Below are 12,104 nucleotides of genomic sequence, written 5' to 3' on the forward strand. Positions count from 1 at the left end.
GTCTCCCTGCTTCGTGGTGCTCTTTGATTAGTTCCCTTTTCGCTTTAAGGCTGCCTTTGCTGGTTATTTGAGCCTGATTTCACCTTGCTAAAAATGCTGGAAGGAGAGTCGAGGGAAAAGCAGCCCCTGATTCCCCCTCCCCGCCCCCTTCACTACCGTGGGCCAGGAGTAGAAGTGGTCCACGCAACCCCGAGCTCTCCTGCTCTACTGAAGGAATACAAACAAGGGCCAGCTTGGACCTGTTCTTTTCCTCCGACCTCGGGTGCAAGGATGCCTAGAAGAAAAAAGCTGCCAATCCTCGTCTTCTCCAGTCCCATCTATTATCTCTTTGCGCCCCCACCACAGCAGCCATGTTTGGACTCGAAACCCGTAATTCCGCACTGTCCCAAATCGACTCGATCTAAGCCCTTTTCTTCTTCCCCCTCGGAGAGGGGCCGAAGTTGCCAGGAGCTGGAGGAGTGAGGGAGCTGGGAAGAAACATTCCAAGTAGCAGGAGGCAGCCGGCGAGGCTAGGGTGCTGAATAATGAATGAGCCCTAATTGGGCGGCCGAGGCGGTGCAGCGCGGCTCTAAGCTCTGCAAACAAGCCGGGCGGCGACGGTGGAAGTTGGGCAAACAAGCCCTCTCCTCACACTCTGCAACCACGGCCCCAGCACGCACCCGCTGAGGCGGTGGGGGAGGAGGGGGGCACTGAGGCAGGACTGGGAAAGTAGATTGGGGATCACTCCGATACCCGAGATCTTGGTCTCGGGCGTGAATTGCCGGGTGAGACCCAATTAGGCATAGGCTGGCAGCCACCTGGGCTTGGGGTCTCCCGGATCCTGCACTCCACAGTCCTGGTCTGGTCATCCACAGCCTCAGTGGGACTCGGGAGTGGGGGAAATGGGCAGGGGGATGCGATAACCCTACTCTTTGAGGGTCCTCAGAGATCCCTCCTTGCGGAATTTTCCAGCTCAATAGAGGAACTCTATTTAGGGAAACTGAGCCTGGAGACCCGAGGCAAAAGGCACTAAGCAATCTTTGGGAAAGAGAGAAGGAGCAGTCTCAGAGCAAAATCAGGAAAAGGAGAGGAGGGGTGAGCAGAGACTGAGGCAGTTGAGGGAGAAAGATGGAGAAACTGGTGAAAGATGGAGTAGAGAAGGAGGGGGGGGGGCTGTGAGGAGGAAGCTAGAGCTCCAAAGGAGAGAAAAAGATAAGAAGGGAGAAATTGGGATGCAAATGGGAAAGGGTGTGGGGGAAGAGAAGGAAGTAGTTAATAGAAGCAAAACGATGAAAGATGAGAAAGCAAGTGAAGAGATGGGAGATAGACCGAAGGAAAAGAAATCAAAAGCGAGTAAGAGTCTGGGAGAGAGGTGATCAGAATGAGAAAAGAGGTATGGAGAGGCCAAAGGATGGAAGCGATGCTATGATAATCTCAATCTCTCTCTCTCTCTCTCTCTCTCTCTCTCATTCTCTCTCTCTCTCTCTCTCTCTCTCTCTCTCTCTCTCTCTCTCTCTCTCTCTCTCTCTCTCTCTCTCTCTCATTCTCTCTCTCTCTCTCTCTCTCTCTCTCATTCTCTCTCTCTCTCTCTCTCTCTCTCTCTCTCTCTCTCTCACACACACACACACACACACACACACACACACACACACACTCCCTCTCTCCCTCCCCCTTCTCTCCCCCTCACACTCGCTCTCTCCACCCGCACTCACTTTGTCACAATTATGGCCCGTCACTAAGCTCGGATTGTTTTCCCCAAATTGTTCTATAAACAGGCACCTGAGGGAGGAGGGAGGTGGATGACAGAAGAGGAAGGGAAGAGACTAGGAGCTACTTTGCTAGCAAGAAATACAGGATTTGGGAAGGGAACCCAGGCTCCGGCTTTTTAGGATATTATCGGGGGTGGGAGAGGGAGGGAAAAAAGACAGGGAAGAGATTCTAGAGTAGTCTCAAAGAGTTGTATGTACTAGAGTGCTGCCTTTTTCCTACCATAGAGTTTGTCTTTAAACCACCTGGTTCATCTCTTCCTTCCCTGCCTCAATTTCCCCAATATACTGAAATGCACTAGAAGGAATTGTAATAATGGCTAGCATCTATGTGCAGGCACTTCAGAAATATCTAGTTTGATCCTCGACTCCCCTTTGAGGTAGGTGCTTTAATTGCCTCCATTTTACAGTGGAGGAAACTGAGGCAAAAGCCACTTAAACAACTTGCCCCGATCACATAGTCTCTGAGGTTGGATTTAACTAAGATTGGATAAATTTAGATTTTTCCTAATTCCAAGCCTCGCCTGACTCTATCCACTGCACCACCTAGCAGTCAGGGAAAGGGAACAGTAGTCATTAAAAATCCAGTTATCAAGAGGGCAATGGCAGCTTGGATCTTGGTTAGGAAGCAGACATTTGGGGAAAGGTCATAGTTCCATTTACCCTTTCCCACAAACATGCATCACTGTTCTTTCTCCATTTTAGTCACTTATTTGGGGCTTTTGTATGAATCTTTGTCTTTTCTATACACCTATAAGCGTCTACTCTGTGCCAGGCACTTGCCTCTGCTTCTCCCAACCTTCTCAAGCTGGAAGTCTCTGATCTTTCTCATAAAAAAAAAATGGGTTAAACCTGCAGCGCTGAAAGAATTAAGCCAAATTCTTTGCTATTCCTTTAGTTGTTGCTGCAAAGAGAAATGGACCCTAAAAGTTAGGGGGCTTGGAGGCATTTGGCTTCCTCCACAGGTTCTCGGCATTAGCTCAGCTTGAGGAGAGTTCAAATGCAAGACCCTGCTCCTCTGCAGAGCGCAAGCTGAGAAACTCTTCCCTGAGCTGGCTGAGTGGAAGTGGAGGGTGGCCCGGGATCCGAAGCCCTCTCCCCGACTCGTTTTTTCTCTTTTGACTCAATCAATCCTGGTTTCCTCTCTGCCCCGAGACTCCCTCTCTGCCTTCCAGCTGCTGTCTTTCGCGGACCTTCCTCTTCCCTCCGAAAGCTGTTAGGGCCCCTGTGCCCCAGCACTTCTTCCTCGAATGTCTCCACCATCCGCTCCCTAGTCCCCAGTCCTCCCGCCTCCCCTTCTCCCTCTCAAATCTACTCCGACCCCCACCTTCCACCCTAGAGCCCAACCCTGCCTGTCTGTTCAGTGACAGCCGAACCCCCCCCCCCCCCCCCTCCGGGAGCGGCCAGAGTCGAGGCCGCTGCTTGGCTGGCTCCGACACCGGACTCCCAAGGGCGGCTCCAGGGGCAGCGGAGGGTGGAGGCTGTTGAAGCGAGACCAGAGCCAGAGCTCGGGAGTTGGCAGAACGAAGGCTGGCTGAAGGACTGGGGAGGGAGGGAGGAAGCGACCCCCTCCCTAGGTTGCTCTCTCCGAGAGAGTCTCGCTCCGTGTTTCTGTGTTTCTTTCTCGGGGTCTCGGGGTCTGCTTTTCTGGCTCTCTCTTCACTCAGTGTCTCTTCAGGATTCCTCAGATTCTCCCGGCCAATTCCAGATTCCTTCTCCCGCCCCCTTTAATCCTCCCTCCACCCCCGGGCCCTGGTGATTTACACTCTGGCTTGGCTCTACGGCCTCTTCCCAATCAGGAATATCGACCCCGGGCGGGGCCCTCGGGTCTCATCGATCCCTCTAAGGCTCGGGATTTAAAAATGTCAAATTTGCCTTTTCCAAGCTGGGGGCGGGGACCCCACGAGGGGAAGGAGGAGAAGACATCAGAGCATCGACCCACCGCCTATGCCAGGAATAAGAATCCGCCACGGCCTTGGCCACGGCCTTGACATCCTCTTCCCCCGGGTCGCGGGGGTCGGAGATCCAGGCTATTGCCAGAGGCAAAGATATAAAATAAGGAAAAGAGGTTCTACATCTCCGGCTTCCCACTTTCCCTTCTTTTCGCTCCCCCTCCCCCAACCTCCATCACAACGGATCCCAGGTCCAGGCTGAGGGATCTTCAAAAAGGGATACCTCCGGTATAAAGATCATCGTGGGGGGCAGCCGAAATCCAGAGGCATAAAAGCACCCAGAGAACCACACAAATACAGGCAGGTGTAGGAGGCAGATCTGAAATACCCAAGCAGAGGGAGAGAGAGATACAAGCAGAAGAGTGGAAATTTGGAAAGGGATAGTTGAGACTCGGGGGCACCTTTTTCAGGGCCCTAAGGGATGAGACTCCGAGGAAAAGAGGCCGAGCACAGAAACCTCTCGCTCTGAGAAGGCAGGCTATGTAAGACCGCCAGCGCCAGCGGAGATGCAAGGCCTGTTAGGAGACTGTTTTTCTAAATGTGCAAAATTGAGACAGCACTATGTGAAGTACAATCAGGATGAAATTGAGCTGAAAGGGATCTCAGAAATTATGTACATTATCCAGAGAGCTGAAGTGATTTCCCCAAGGTCATAGAGGTAGGAAATGGCACAGCTGAGAATAGAACCCAGGTCCTCTGACTCCAGAACCCGGGATTCTATATACCAACGTGCCAGGCTGACTCACTCCCACAAGGATCCATGCAAACTCTTCAAGCAAACTAGGAAGGGTGGAACTGACTCCACAGAGAGTTTAGCCTGGAATGCTATATTATCCATCCCCTTATAAGTGGGCCAGTGATGGGATCTAGCCTAGTCCAGAGTCAGACTAGGGTCATTCTCCAGAGATGGAATTTCTAATCCAGTAACCCAACTCCTCCCAGGCCAGACTCTTACTCTGCTTCTCCCTACAAGCTGCACCCCTTTCTCTCCACTCCCTGCATTAAGCTGTTGTGGGCTAGAGCCCTCTCTGAGACCTTAGTCTGTTTCTTCCTTCCTCAAAGGAAGGAGCTAGCCAAGATGGGCCAATTTTGAGATGCTGTAAATCCATCAATCCTTGTCTCTTGCTGTCTCTAGGAACTGGAGCTAAGCCCCAACGTTATAACCAAACCCCTCCCCTCCCCCCAACAAGGAAGGGAAGTGTCATGGCAGTTCTCCAGTTCTGGGAGAATGGCTACTTTCGATCCTAAATCTCTGAGTGGGTCTACAGAGCACCTCCTCCACTCTCTGAGAAGCTCGGAGAAGAGGAGCTATGGGGAGGGAGGGACCGAGCAGAGATCCAAGTTTGCCTGATAGGCAGCGAGTGGAATGGGAGCTATGGTCTAGGCCAGCACTCAGACGGTTAACAGACCCTCCTTCTTCAGTGCCCACCCCCACCCCCCAGCTGTCACCACTTGTGCTGCCATTTCCTCCAGAGTCAGAGACAGGGATCTGACAGCTGAGCGGTGAGGCCATCACACTGTGAGGCTGCGGCTTATACTGACAGAAACACCGACACACATGGGGACACACACTTACAAGGCCCCAATCGCACATACACACCCAGACTCTATTCCTGACGCTCTTACATTGAATCACCTTGACCCTTGCACACACACACACACACATACACACACTGACCAAGTACTCACACACAGGCACCTCTCCCGAAGTCGGCAACAGTGCCCCACACAGCTGCTTGCCCCAGAGCTCCCTCCTCAGCCTCCGAGGTTCGGGCGCTCTATCCCGAAGAAGCTCCCTCGAATAGCTTTTACTACCCCACTGCTCTGACCATGATTCCTGAGAAGAGACAGTCTTCAGCGGGGCCTAGACGAAAAGGGGGATGGACGGAGGGCGCCCTAAAAGGGAACAGAAAAACCAGAGGCACTAGGCAGTAGCCGGGAAAGGCGTTGAGTTTGAGGGGGAGGGTAGCAGGAGAAACAGGGGTCAAACCCCAGAAGAGGCAGCTGGAAAGGCCTTCCCACCCATGTAGGAAGTTGTAGCCCAGACCACCACTCTTCCACACACACATAGCTCCCCATCTCCTACTACAGGCTTCACTCTAGGCACGTACGCCCCCGCGCCCCCCTCCCCAGCTGTCAGTCGGGGTAATGAATGCGAGCTCAGGGCCCAGCGCCCCCCCCCCCATCCCCGCCTCGTTCATCACTGCCAGGATCGCCCACCTCCCTCCGCCGGGTGATCAGGGACAGGACCAGGGAGCCCCCTCCCCTGGCCACCGCGGGTAATTGTCAGATTGAGATGTCGATTTGTCAGGTCGCAGAGGGGCAGCGGGGGGAAAAGACATAATGAAACCCCGACTCTGCTCAGCTCCACCCGGCTTTCCTCTACTCCTTTCCAGCGCTGCGCCCTGAGCCCCACTCTGACTAACTACGCCTGGCAGTTCTTGCTTTGCTCCAATTCAATTCGGTCTCACTTTATAGAACTGGGGTGGGGTGGGGGCCGGGGAATCGCAGTCCCGGGACCGCAGTCCCACCTGCTTCCCGCAGGAGGCGCGGGAGGCAGCAGTCCCCCGGACTGCGACTTCTGGGGCCCAGGGCCAAAGTATTCTTCCCTCCTCCCCTCTCTTCAGCCTTCAGCAGGTCCCCGGACGGCCCCGAGTGAGTGACGGGCTGCGCGGTGATTATGCGGAGGAGGGAGCGGGGTGCGGGGGGGGCCCGCGGGCGGCAGCGCTGACCCTTCACATTTCCGATCCTCCGGGACCCTCATCCATCCGAAGCTGCTCTTTGTCTGGCCGCCTAATTGCCGGCGGACAGGATGGATGGCTGGACCGACAGCCCCGGAATCCCTAATAAAGGCCGAGGCCGCCAGAGAGGGAGAGAAGGAGGAAGGGGGGGTGTGTGGAAAAGATGGAAGGAGGAGGAACCCGGCGGGCCCTGGCCCTGGGGCTCTGAGCCGCCCAGCTGACAGGGATGGATGGAGGATGGGGGGAGCCTGCCTAGTGAAGAGAGCCTAGGGAGTCAAGAGTCTGCGTCGGGACCAGGACCAGAACAGGGCTGGATCGGGGTTATAGATGAGCAGCAAACAGGCCAGATCCCTGCAGCCTTCCGAGCAGGTGGAGATTAAAGAGGGGAAAGGAAATGGGTCTGTATCTAGTTCCCCCTTCAACCAATGCTTCGAGCCCACCATGGATGCACAGCTCCCTAGGACTGATTCCTGGAGACCCTGGGAGAGAGGCCAGAGCCCATAGGGCAGGAGGGGCCCAGCCTCTGTTGCTGCTCTACTCTGGGCAGGTTGAGTCCCCCTCTGGTCTCACTGCGGTCTGCCCCACCCACCCACTCCGCCTCCATCTAAGCATTCCCTCTTCTTCTAATACATCCTCCTCTATTTCCCAGGTCAGAGATCATGAACAACATGGCAAGTTTAAGTCAATAGAACTCCCATAAATGCTCTTTCTCATTCCAAGGCTGCTATTTTCTATTTATGCCCTATCTTCCTAGCATCCCCTCATGTGCTCACCTGTCAGTTCTGGGATCTATTAGCCCAGTGGGCCTGACAGCTGTCTGTGACTTACTACTCTGCACATTTCATTAATGGGAGTCAATAGTGAGTAAGGAGTGGGGAGGGAGAGGGCTCTGGATGATTTTGAAGTTGAAAGAAGAGAGGAGACCCAGGAACAGGCAAGGGTTAGGTCCTCTACTGCCTTGGGAAGGGGGTTGACTTGTTGGAAATCTTTTCTCCAGTCTCAAATGGTTTTCTGGCTTAGATCTAATTGTTCCCTAGAGGGAATGGGAAGCCTCTACAGCCACCAGACTTTTCCATACCAATCTGCTACAACTTCATCTGCTTTGAAAGTGCAGGAAGGCTAGAGAGAATCAAGCCTCAGTGGCTGCTGAAGAAAGGGATATTGCTTGCCATCAATGGACCAATCAGCTCAGGAAACAAAAGCACCCTGAAGGTGCAGGTCAACTCCCTTCAGAAGTGACAGTCTGTCACTTCTGGCTCTTCCTGGGGTTGAGAATGCAACTGGTAGATGGGGACAATGCCAGCTGGAGGCTTAGTGGGACCTGGTAATGACTGTTCCTTACACTGGGATCTTTAAGATGTACTATTTTGGGTACCCCTAAGACATCACAACTCTGCTTGCTCCTAGGTTTGCTAGGGCCTTGGGCCCACATGGATGTGGCCCATATGCCCTGGACCTTAGAGATTTCTCTCCTTTCTTTTTCTTCTTTATCCCTTTTAGCTTTCTCTACCTTACTCTTTTTGGTTCCTTTTCTTTTAATCCTCCTGGTTTTAGTCTCTTTCCTTCACACTCCCCCCCCCCCATCTATTTTCTCTCTGGCTTTTCTCATTAAATCTTTGGCCCTGTGGAGTTAGATGATCCCTTCTTCCCATCGTTCTACTTACTTTTTTTACATGTATACCAAACTCAGTGTCTTCTTTCCATTGCTACTTTCTTCCATCTTCTCCTTCTCCTTCCTACTTAGTTCCTTTTCTACTTGGATTCATTCCCTTCTCACTTTTTATTGCTTCTCCCTCCCCTTTTTTCTGTCTTTGTTTTTCCCTTGAAGTCCCCTCTGCTTTTCCTGTGGCTTTCTCTCCTATTCCTATTCTTTCCTCAGTCTCCCAACCATTTCCTTACCTTCTCTGTTTTCCTGTTCTGAAGTATCTTGGGTTTTCCCTTCAGCTCTCTATCTACCTTGAGTTTTGAAAGGATAAATTAGAGCTGTGTATTCCAAGATTAGGCCAAGGGACAGTCTGGTGGCCCTCAAAACTACTCCAACACTGCTCTTTGGTTTGGTTTTGATTTTTGTTCCTCTCCTTCTGTTAAGAGGTTAGTAGGATGTGGAAGGAACAGAGACTAATCAAGAAAGATGACCTTAAAGGCAGATATCATAAAATTTTAACATGGAAACTTCTTGAGAACAATAGGTGAGACATATTTCATGCAAATTATATGCTAATCATATGCTAACCAAAAGCATGGTCTTACTGTGACACCTGGCTGGAGCCCTGGGGAAAATTCTAGGGTCAACCCTTGGGTTCAAGTAAGGGCTGGGAGAATGTCATTGGAGGTTCAAGTTATCAAGTTAAGGCTGTGGAGTTAGGGTTAGGAATCGATTTAGAAGTAGGTTAAGGATTGGAATTACTATAGTTCTGGCTAGATTTTGAATGAGAAGTAGAGCCAGAATTCAAAAGGGTCTGGATAAATGTTGGGGTTCTACCCCTTGCCTCTATTCTGCTGGGACTGAAATTAGGAGGCCTGGGCGCTCATCTTGGACCTCCACCTTTTCTCCCTGTCTCAGCCCTGCTCTTCATTTCTGTTCTGATCCACTGCTTAAGCCCCTTTCCCAAATCTCACCTGATTCTTCCTGGTCACCATTTACAAATCATCTCTTAGCCCTGCTAGGCCTCTTTTTGACTGACTTGATCAGCTGACACCAAGTTCTGTCTCTCTCTCCTGCTTTTGCACCCTTGCTCTTCATGCCCTTGTGAACCTAGCCTCTTAACCTTGTTGTCCCAGGGTCTGCTGCTGGGCCCTGGCCCTCCTAGCCCTGTCAAGTGACAGCTGCAGGGGAAGAAAGAAGTGCCTGGTGAGCTGGAGGCATCATTCCAGAGTGAGGGGGAAAGTGCAACAGAGCATGAATAAATTCATGGAGCTAGCCCCCTAGCTCCCTCCACAGTGCTCCATGCCCCTCCCCCGCTGCAGCCCTGCTGGGCTCCCACAGCTCTACAGTCAACCGCTTGGCTCCCCACCCCCAGAGAAGCAAGAAGGTGAGAGAATGTCTGCACAGAGAAGGAAAGACTGAGAAAGGGGAGCAGGAGGAGGTTTGTGAGCAATGTTTGTGTAAGAGGGACTGAGAAGAGAGCTTTGAGGACAAGAAAGCCGGAAGAAAAAGGGGTTTCCAAGGCAGATTTTCTGTGGTGACAGCAGAGACCAAGAAGACAGAGAAAGAGAGAAAGAAAATGTGAAGTGAAAGACAAGAACCAAGAACCAGTTTAGTCAGTCGGGGATGAACTCAAGAATTGGAGAGGGGCACGGGGGTAAGATGGAAAAGGGGAAGTAAGGAAGAGAGGGAAGACAGAGACAGAGGCAGAGAGACAGAGGGGAGGGGGACAGAGAGAGAAAGATAGAGAGAGAATAGGACAGAGGAAGCTGGGGTAGGGAAGGCAGTATGTGCATGGACCTGCTTTCTCTCTCTTCTGATCCATCCATCATCCCAGCCTGGGGGAATCTGCTCTGGAATTAGACATGCAAGGGGCTGTGGAGGCCCTCAGCCTCCCCCATCCCAAGACAAATGGTGACAAAGACCTTGGAATAAAATTTGTATTTATAGTGTGAAGAGCCAGCCCCTCCCTTTCCTTCCACTATCAACAGTCTCTATCCACCACCCGACCCTCTGTCAAGGCCTCCCCTTACTTCTCCTCCCTCCTCCATCCTTCCCTTCTGGTCTAAGGGAAAGGCAGAGGAGAGAAAGAGATCTGTCCCAAGAAGACCTGAGCTCCTAAGAAGGAGCTCATGATGTCCCACAAACCTTACCCCCTTGGTTGACTGTTTGTTCCACCCAGGTCCAATGATACAGCAACATGTGAACCCCCTCATGACCTACCACAGATCCTACCTCAGGCCTATCTTCAAAAATTCAGATCCTGTGTCCTACTCTCTGACATCAAGTATCTGACTCCATCTCTGTTCCTTCTTCCCTCTCATTATCCCATTCTTATTCCCCAAGGCTGCTGACTCTATCCTCGGCCCTAACACCTCACCCTTGTCAGGCCTGGGACTTTAGAAAATATGGGTTTGATATCCTTCCTCTAGAACTTCCACCCCTTAATCTGGGAGGGAACTATATAGTCCCCCACCCTTGCCATTGTTTTCCAAAAATCAAAGGCATAAACTACCACTGAAGGGCAAAGGCTGACATTCAATCTACAAGCTAATTTACATTTTGGCATAGCAAATGCTACCAGTTTTAAAGGATAGTGGGGGGGGGGGACAGATAAACTCAGATCAGGCGTAACAATTTTCCTTTTTCCGGGTTAATAGTAGAGCTTATGTCCTACTATGTGAGGAGAAGATGTGCCAGGCAACTGCTGAGACTAGGCCAGAGAGAACTGGGGACAGGAAGGGTAGTGGGACTAGGCTGGGCTGAAGCCTTTATAAAGAAGATAGGATTAAAGACAGACCTTTTCTATCCTGTTCTTCTCCCATTCTGCAACCCTGATGAATTTCTCCTGATGCTCTGTACCCCAATCAGCAGACCCATAGATAGATAGATACAAAGGAAGGACATTCTCCCCCTCCACACTTTCACACAGAAATAGACATTCAGAGTAACACAGAGATGCAGGTACACAGTAGCACACAGTGGTTTCCAAATGACATCATATACTTTTACAGTCCCATACAAATGCAATCACTTCCAGACTCACACGACAGCCATGCATAAACGCTGCCACATATTTACATACACACGATCGCAGACAATTATGCAAACTCACACGCAGGCACATAAACATAGAGCATGGCACAGACCCATAAGTCAGACACAGAGAAAGACCTCTTCACTCACACAGTCATCCACAGTCTCACACAGACTCTCACACGCAGTCCCATTCTCTCTCTTCCCTTCGCAGAGAGTTGATATGTCACATTGGAGTCCGCACACGGACCTGGGTGTCTCTCTGCAGCTCGCCATTTACATTTCTCTAGATCTGTCAACCTGTCTCGGCTCCTTGTCTCTCCCACTCTCTCTGTCTCTACCTCTCTGCGTTTCTCTCGATGCTTTCTTTTGGTATCTCCCTGGTTCTTTGTCTCTGTCTCTGCAGCGGTATCTGTTTGTCCTTTATTGCCCGGTTGTTTGTCTCTTCTCTACCTCTCTGCCTGCTTCATACTCGGTCTGTCTGTCTGTCTGTTGCTTTTTCCCAATGCAATTCAACAAGTACATGTCGAGCACCTGCCCTGGGTTAGCACAGAGTCAGGCATCGTGGGGACAACGTCTTCCCTTTCTTTTTCTTTCTCATTGTTTTTTGCCCCCTCCATTGTCTTTTTTGTCCCCTTTCTCTCTCTCCACCAAGTCTCTCATGTATCTGCCTCTCTTTCCTGGTGTCTCTGTCCACATATCTCGGCATCTCTGCCTTTTTCAAATCTCATACGGCTTCTAGCTTCTGTCCGGGTCCTCTTGGCTACCTTTCGGTGGAGCCCCGACCTCGCAGGTTAGGGGCGACGGGGTAACTGGGCCTCCCCTTAGAGCTATTTCCTGGGGTAAGGAAAGAGAGAAAAAGACCTAAGGGGAGGGCCAGTTCTCCGCCCCGCCCCCGCCCTCCCCGCTCTCAGCTGCAGGGGTCGCTCCGCCTCCGGCCGCTTATAGCGGCTCCCGCCGCGCGGCTGCTCACACAACCCGCTCA

Source organism: Monodelphis domestica, chromosome 5 (genome assembly GCF_027887165.1).
Source record: "Monodelphis domestica isolate mMonDom1 chromosome 5, mMonDom1.pri, whole genome shotgun sequence".
Taxonomy (NCBI): Eukaryota; Metazoa; Chordata; class Mammalia; order Didelphimorphia; family Didelphidae; genus Monodelphis; species Monodelphis domestica.